The sequence below is a fragment of the Pollicipes pollicipes genome, unplaced genomic scaffold, assembly GCF_011947565.3.
Source record: "Pollicipes pollicipes isolate AB1234 unplaced genomic scaffold, Ppol_2.1 Scaffold_6052;HRSCAF=7182_pilon_pilon_pilon, whole genome shotgun sequence".
NCBI lineage: Eukaryota > Metazoa > Arthropoda > Thecostraca > Pollicipedomorpha > Pollicipedidae > Pollicipes > Pollicipes pollicipes.
In genome coordinates this window covers 104608-112768 of record NW_023596805.1, presented here as the reverse complement: position 1 = coordinate 112768, position 8161 = coordinate 104608, and the positions used below count along the sequence as shown (strand labels likewise).

Here is an 8161-nt window from a genome sequence, read left to right as displayed (position 1 = left end):
GGAAGATCTCCAATGAGGCCATTTCAGTTTAAAACACAATATGAATGTGGAACACTCTTTGCATTAATCGTGCCCCACACCCACCTAAGGGGGGGGGGCACGTGGACCCCCGCCCCCCCCCCCATGTTTGCGCTACTCCTGTCAGTAACGCTAGGCTTGTGTTAAGGGAGGATACCGCGTGATCCAGCGGGCAGTTTTACGTGACCTTCAATCCTACTCTATTTGTAACTATACTAATACTATAACTATAACAACTCTAACTATAACCACTATATCTGTAACTACAGCATAGGGCAAGATAGTCTAGTAGTATTTGAAATCTAACCTGCACCGAACACGTCTGAAATGTTTTTTGGTATAAACTGTGTATCCTATACAACAAGATTTCCTGTTTGTGTAAGTTTTCAATCAAACATATCCAGGAAATTACATTTGAGCTTTATTTCGATGAAAATGATCATAAGGTATAGATTAACTCGAAATTAGATGGCATATTCAGAACATCTGTGGACCAGCATAACATTTATATTTTGTAGTATATACCAACTATGTCGGCTCTACTCAACCTTTCGGATTGGACAACCGTGAGCAAGGCCGTGCTTTGCCTGATTTATCTGGCAAATGTTCCCAACCGGGAAACTGAAGTTTCATTTCACTGGGGTATATTGGCACTGGGTGTGTGTGGACAGGGGGACATGGACTCGTTGGGCCTCGGGATGGGCAAGGACTGTAGGTGCCTGACCGCCCCTTTTATATGGGGTTCGATCTGGTCCCATCCCTTGGGAATCCGGAATCGCCCGTCAACCGAGAGGATGCTGGTATGCCCAACAGTAAGAACAGCGAATTTGCCGAACATATTTCGTGGTCCTAAATAGCTCCTGGAAGTACCAGCCCTGTTAGTTGTTGCACCGTATGGTGATGGCACCGTATGGGGGCGGTAAGGGTGGAGGCTATCCCCGAGCCAAGAAGCTTACACTAGATACTAGGTGGTACAAACCCAGGATTTCAGCAAAAGTGTGAATTTTGCCTCTTCCTAAGTCAAAATTTGGCTTTGTCTTCACCCAGATTATTATTGTCTCTGATCTGCCTTGGGCAGCTATCTTTCATGCCTTGGTCATGAAAAAGCATAACAAGGTTAGGTGATTTATGGTATGGCGATGTCTGGGTGTTGTTAATTTATTTGCCTCTCCTGAGAGGTGTGATGCATATTTTTAGAGATAACTTCTAGCTGTTCAGTGAAAACATATTCCAATTCAGTCTGCTGTGGGAGAATTCAGCACCTTTAGTAACTGCCATTGATCATGTACAGTAAAAATATCAAAGGAGACACAACTTATCGTATACCTTTGCTTAAGATGTTTGGTTGCCTCTGAATGCTAGAATGTATTTGAACATTTTAAAATATATCCAAATGTTGTTCGATGCCATGTTTACATTCACAGTGAGCCATGGAAGATTCAACCACAACAGCAGCTTGTTTGATCTGCAAGCATGCACTTGTGGAGCGGCTGAACATATTCAAGACTCGGACAAACTTTTCCAAAACCCTGGTTTCATCTAAGCTTTCCAAATTAGTACAAGTTCCATTTAAACAGGTATGCTGCTTTTCAGTATAGGGCAATTACAAATTATTGGGCCTTTCGAGCCAAAGTGTAGTGTTGTAAAACATGCTGTTTGGGCTGGGGCTGCAAACAAGTATAATTTCCCTACCTTGTGTGTCTTCAAAGTGCATGTTAAATATGTTACTCCCCAGATTTGGGCTATTTTATCAAAGCTGGGCATGTTGCAGCCCCCCTCCAACTTGCTTAGCAAACGACAAAGCTGCTTTTGAATGTTGTTTGTGATTTAGTAGCATTATGCACAGCAAATCATATGTGTTTCCCTTATATGCATTAACGTTACACCTCATTCTTTAAATCCACAATTTGTGGTGTGTTGCACTTGGCTACCCTCTATAAGTTTGTGATCTTGACTCTGAACTTGTCAGTCTAGGGTTTTGAACCTGGCCATGCAGCCACCACATACCACATGGTACCTAATGTAGGTAATCCATCTCGGAGTGGTCCTAGCGGTTGGTGAGAAGGGAAAGCAATGTTGTCCCTGTGGTCTCGGGGAAAGATGCTGGACTCCTTATCCATTGGTGCTGGATGCGAGTGTAGAGGGGCCCATTGTTTGGCTGAGCTGAAATGGAAACCTCTCCCAGCAACCGGCCAGTGGAGGTCAACCCGGGTGGGGGTGGCCGTACCCTAGCATTGTGCGGCATGTCAAACCTCTGCATTCCTGTCTGGCGAAAGGGTGGAGGCAACATTATCCCTTGAACTGGACATCACGACTTGGGTGGCGGTTTTGGGGTGCATGCACCAAGTGATGCTTAGCAGGTACTCTGTACTGAAAACCACCCATGCAAACCATTGGAAGATCTATACTAAGAATGGCTCAAGTCGTGTAATGTTATGATTTACCTGTGTGGAGTGCTCACGTGCTGTCAAGCACTCTGTATACATTTCCCTCCTTTTGCATGTTCCCCTATGATCCTCATTGGAAGCATTTCAATGCCAACTGGCAAACTTTTGTAGTCTTGCCACAAGGATCTCATGTGGTGGCATCTCTGTATGTATCAGCCCACTGTTGTGACTCTCACCCTTCCTTAGGACTCGCTGGAGAACTCTCAGGAAATCTGCAATAGCTGACTCCTCCCTGATCAACCAGGGGATGAGTGTGAGATCAAGCTGATGGCCCTGGAGAATGAGGTGTGGACCATTTTCTTTTCTTCCTGAAGCTTTGGCACGTTTTGTTTCATGAACATGGCCTCTTGGTTGTTGTGCATTAGGATGGCTTACCCGCATCTGTGCATAGCAATTCAATGATGAAAACTGCATTTGTACATGGATGGTTGTCTGCTTGCTCAGGGGACCTGTCTGCTTTAAGTTGCTTGTGCGGCAGCAAGATGATTTTCCATTTGCCCTTTTGGTTATGTGTTACATATAAATGAACACTGTGATTCATGGCTTTGATTTTGATGTTTGTTGGACATTTCCTTATCATTTGCTCATTGTGGCCCTGTGAGCACAATTTTTCTGAAGCCCAATTATGCACTTTCATCATGGAATGCAATGCTTTTGACCACACTAGTTAGTTGTGTCAATGATACATGCAACAAGCTTAACTATCACATGTCTTCTGCCTCACCATACTTTATTTTGAAGCTGCTCATACCTCATCAACGAAACCTAGTGGCGTTCCCAAAGCCCGACAGTGACCGTGCTGCCATCTCTGTGCGGTCAGGTGAAGCTCAAGTACAAGATGCCTTCCGATCGAAGTGCACAGCCGACGCTCGGACGGGCAGTCCGCTGATGATGTGAAGCAGGAGGGCCGCCGCCGCCGCCGCCGACGGAGGAGGTCGCGGCGACGGCGCAGGCCTCGCAGGAGTTCAGCTTTATCAGCATTGGTCAGTAGGGTCACTGCTTCTGCAGACCCAGGGTGTTTATGGTTGAAGCGATAGCACAATGGGTCCCAAGATGGTAAAACGTGGCATTTTTGCTTTCTCCCTCCTGAAGCCCCCAGTTACTGCATGGCCCTGTGCAGTCTGTACACCGTGAAATACAAATGCTCATCATTCACTTAAGGTCTAGCCTTCGTGTAATTGCTTTCAAAACTCTTAGGTGATTGTTCCAAAAACTCAACTTTGCACTGTTTGGAACATGATTCCACCAGACCATATATTTGATTCCGGGAAACTCCTGTGTACTGCACTGGGGGCGGACAGGCCGCTCAATATTTCTAGAAATTAAATATTAGTAATTACAGTAGATATCGCGACAATATTCTGTGCTGATGTGGGGCTACAGTGAACCTTAGCAGTGGCGAGTGTACTGTGCGATCGTCGTTAGATCCGTAATGGATCCCTGGTGTAGAATCCCGTCCATCGGCGCTCATGACCTACTACAGTCGATGCGCCCTAAAACCCCAATCATCATCATCAATCCCGTCCATCGATCCCCATCGGCGTGCGCGACCATGGTGACTGGAAAAGTGTTATGCTGACAAATATCAGACAATGAACCATCTCAAGTGATGTGACAGAAGGGAACCATCTTCAAGTGATGTGACAGAAGGGAACCATCTTCAAGTGATAGATGGAGCAACCATATTGAAGTGGTATGACGAAACAAACATATTAAAGTGACATGACCATCACTGCCTCCTGCTCTGCAGATGGCACGACGCTAGATAACCCGACCATCGTCTTGGAGGCGGACGAAGTGGACGGAAACAACGTGGTCGTCTACCGGGTCAGGCTGCCAGGCTGCAGCTGCAGTTGAGCACGGCAAGGCCTTTGCCCTGCCCAGTGCCACCGCTGTGCGCGCGGAGTCAGGCTCAGGCTGTAGCTGCGTTTTGAGCGCTGGATGACCCTGCTTGTGTTCGGTTCCAGCGCTGTGTGGGACAGGACAGGCTGTAGCTGCATTTGGGCGCGGCGAGGCCTCTGCTGTGCCCGGCTCCACCACCGCTGCGTGTGGTGTCAGGCTCAGGCTGTAGCTGCAGTCGAGCGCTCGAGGCCTCTGCTATGCTGGCTCCACCAATGTGCGCGGCGTTCGCGGGCGGGTCTTTCCCACGCGCCAGCCAATTGGCTGACAGTCGCGTGGCACTTTTGTGAACTCCGGGAGTAGCTCGCATGACGCCCTCGCTTTACACCCGTGAGGGAATCAACTGATAACTTTCGACCCTTAGAATACATCCCTCCCCCCCTCTGAACCGCACGTGAGGAGTCGGTCGGCTGGCCGCCCCGGTGTCCCTGCCGCGCGCGGGGTTCTCCGGCGCCGCGGGCCGGGCGCTTGTTGACGCCGCTCTGTGGCGCGCGCAGGAGCCGTACGGCGGCCAGCTGACCTACGACCCGTCCATGTCGTACCTGGCCCAGCTGGAGGCGTCCGAGCTGCACGAGCAGGACGTCGTCGGCGATCAGGTCAGCGGCCGCAGGGTTCAGCGGTTGACCACGTAACCTGACCACGTGACTCGACCACATGGGCTTGACCACGACTGATCCCTCGCATCCAGACCTGAGCCCTTTGATGACTTTTTGTGTTTCAGTAGTGTTTATGACCCCCACAGGAGTCAATTGCTATTTCAATCCAGGATCTGATAGCTGACCAGACAGCGCAGCAAAGCTCTGACACAGTGACCAGATAAGTCCAGGTGGACCTAGACCCTGTCAGACAACCCAGGTAAACTCTCGACTCCTTAATCAGGTAACCCTGGCTAAACTTGGGTCTTGTGACAGCTAATCCCAGATTTATTCTGACGCCATGGCTGAGTTACTCAGTTAGCTGTGACGAATTATGACCTTTGACGACCTTATTTGAACTTGATTTTCTAACAGATTTTTGAACTTGAACAGAATTCCCTCACACACACACAGCAACTGGCACAGTGACCTGCTGACCTCATTTGACTGCTATGGCCATGACCTCAAACTGCCTCTAACGATGTGACGTAATAATCTCAACACATGTCAACAGGCGCGATGTTCTCTACTGACCTCGGCTGACCCGTACGACCTCGTGACCCCAGGTGGATGTCTATGCCACACTTATGTGACCTCTTCTGGCCCAATTGACACATGGCATGTGTCATTGTGACCCCGGATGGAGCATTCCAAACCACACTAATGTACCTCAGCTTTACTTGGGACCTTGTGGCCCCAGGTGGATCGGTGTGCACCACACTGGCGCGTTGACCCCCTGCTGACCTCAGCTGGCCGTTGATGACCCGTGACGTGCTGACCCCAGGGGGCCAGTCCTTAATACACCACAGACGCTCGATGACCTCGGATGACCTCCTCTGACCTTGGATGACCTTATGACCCCGTGACCTCGTGACCTCAGGTGGGCCAGTCCGCAACACCGGTGCGATGACCTCGGATAACCTTGGATGACCCGTGTGACCCCGTCACCGCAGGTGGGTCAGACCACGCCACACCGGCGCGTTGACCTCTGCTGACCTCGGCTGACCCGTGTGACCCCGTCGCTGCAGGTGGGTCAGACCACGCCACACCGGCGGCGCCGCGGCCCGAAGCGGAGCCGCCTCAGCGGCGGGGACGACGCCCTGACCTGCGATGTCTGCGACGAGACGTTCAGCACGCCGACCAACCTTAGGGGTGCGTGTCCGGCCCAGCTGGGAAGCCGTGGTGGTAGCTGCCATGCAAAAGATAGTCTCTACCCTATCTACCGTTTTCCTTTTGGTACTTTCCTGCGGTCTTTCAAAGGTTTTCGGTAGTTTTTTGTTTTGGATGTCTAACTGCTGATTAGATGCCATCTTTGTTAGCGTGCTGCAACCTAGTGATGAATTTATTATTGCATTTGTGACTACTGGTCAACGACGTCGCCCTGACCTGAGGTCACCCACACTGACCTGAACTGAGGTCACTCGCCCTCACCGCCACCTGTTCTGACCTGATCTTAGATGACCTGTTTAGCATAAATTGATTGTTATGGGCACTGCGTGACCTTCAGCAGTTGATGCGCCCTTAAACCCCAAATCATCATCATCATCATCGTCATCTGACCTGAGTTCACCAACACTGAACTGACCTGAGATCACCTGACCTGAGGTCACCCACTTTGGCCTGACCTGAGGTCACTAACACTGACCTGACTTGAGGTCGCCCGGGCCTACCTGACTTGACCTAACCAGTCTGTCCGCAGCGCACAAGGTCTCTCACACCAGCGACAAGAGCTTCCGCTGCCGCTTCTGCCGGCGCGACTTCTCCACCAACATTGCACTCCACTACCACTGGAATGAGGTGAGCACAGCCCGCCGGCCAGCACAGCCAGGCTAGGAATGTTGATGATGTCGGATGCTGTGTGTGGGGTGCACGAACCAGGAACCGTCGGTCGACCGTCAAATTGGGCTTGGAAACTTACAAGACGTAACGTGATTGAACCCGAAGTCCCATAGAAATTAATTTTCACCAACATCGTGCGATGACGATCGAAGGAGCGTCAGGGAAGTGACAGGACCGCTCTCCAGGGGCCGATGCTCGTGCTCCACATCTGTGTGCTGCCGTATTTGCAGTGTGCCAGTGAGCAGATCTGCATCACTCACGAGAGAGAAGTAAAGCATTGGGGCGTTCGGAAGGGCGGCACCTAACGCCTGTGTGTGCGGTGTATTCATAAACCACCTCTAATGCATAGCCATATAGTCATGGTTACAAATCATAATAATCTGATCTGGTCTGTCTCTTACACCGGACCTGTCTCTGATGCCTGGTCTGTCTCTGACTCGTGGCCTGATTCTGACACCTGATCTGTCTGACGCCTGACCTGATTCTGACGCCTGACCTGTCTCTGAGACCTGATCTGTCCATCTGCTGGCGCAGGAGCACCCGCTGAAGCTGCAGCCGTGTCCGTATTGCGACAAACGCTTCATTAACAAGTCCAACCTCAATCAACACATCAACCCATCAGGAGCCTCGTTTCACGTGCGATGTAAGTCTTGCTTTTGCATCGGTGTCAGCGCAAAAAGACCGAAGGAATGAACCGGCCTCATTATCCCAACGAGATTTCTAACAAGATTTCTTGAATCTTTCGACACAAAAAGAAAAGAAAAAAAAGATGTACTTATCCACAGCTGTTATAAAGATGCTCGCATCTACAGATGTTTGTGTTGTAAAAGCTGTGTATATGGAAAACAAACTTGTTGCAGTTTTGTGCATTTAAATGCTTTATGATGCTGAAGATGGTACAGGTGTGCAATCATTGTTGACTGTGTAACATTGAATGCACATAGTTCCGCAAAAGTGCAAAATATTTGCACAGTTTGCAGTTGCAGACCACTGGATACCAGTGATTTCTTAGCTGCAGATGGTCGGGGAGTGGTTTTCGAACGAGGCTCTCAAACTGCGGCGGTAGACAAAATTTCAAGCTGAGCACGCCAGCGGTAGCAAATTTTGTTGCCCTTGAATCAGTGGCGGACTTTTCCTGCAGGAGTGCTTTACCGTGTTACGTGAATGGCCGTCTAGCGCCTTATACCACCCGTGACCCAGCGGAGTCATTTTACGCTCCGCTGACGCCGGCGTGAGTGACCTTTGCAGCTGACGCGCCCTTAAAACCCAATAACCGACGCCCAGCTGACGTCATCGCCATTTGGCAGCAATGCGGCCGGCAGT

At 50.1% G+C, this 8161-nt stretch overlaps 1 long non-coding RNA gene across 2 annotated transcripts; it reads left to right on the top strand.

The window, feature by feature from the left end:
• Positions 1-603: 603 nt before the first annotated feature.
• On the top strand, positions 604-2689 carry LOC119104589 (uncharacterized). 2 transcript variants are annotated; one of them, XR_005094971.1, is made up of 3 exons: positions 604-660; positions 1443-1595; positions 2652-2689. It is a non-coding gene; the product is annotated as an uncharacterized LOC119104589 (long non-coding RNA). The 2 variants fall into 2 exon arrangements; XR_005094970.1 differs by lacking the exon at positions 604-660 and adding an exon at positions 696-830.
• The last annotated feature ends 5472 nt before the right edge of the window (positions 2690-8161 follow it).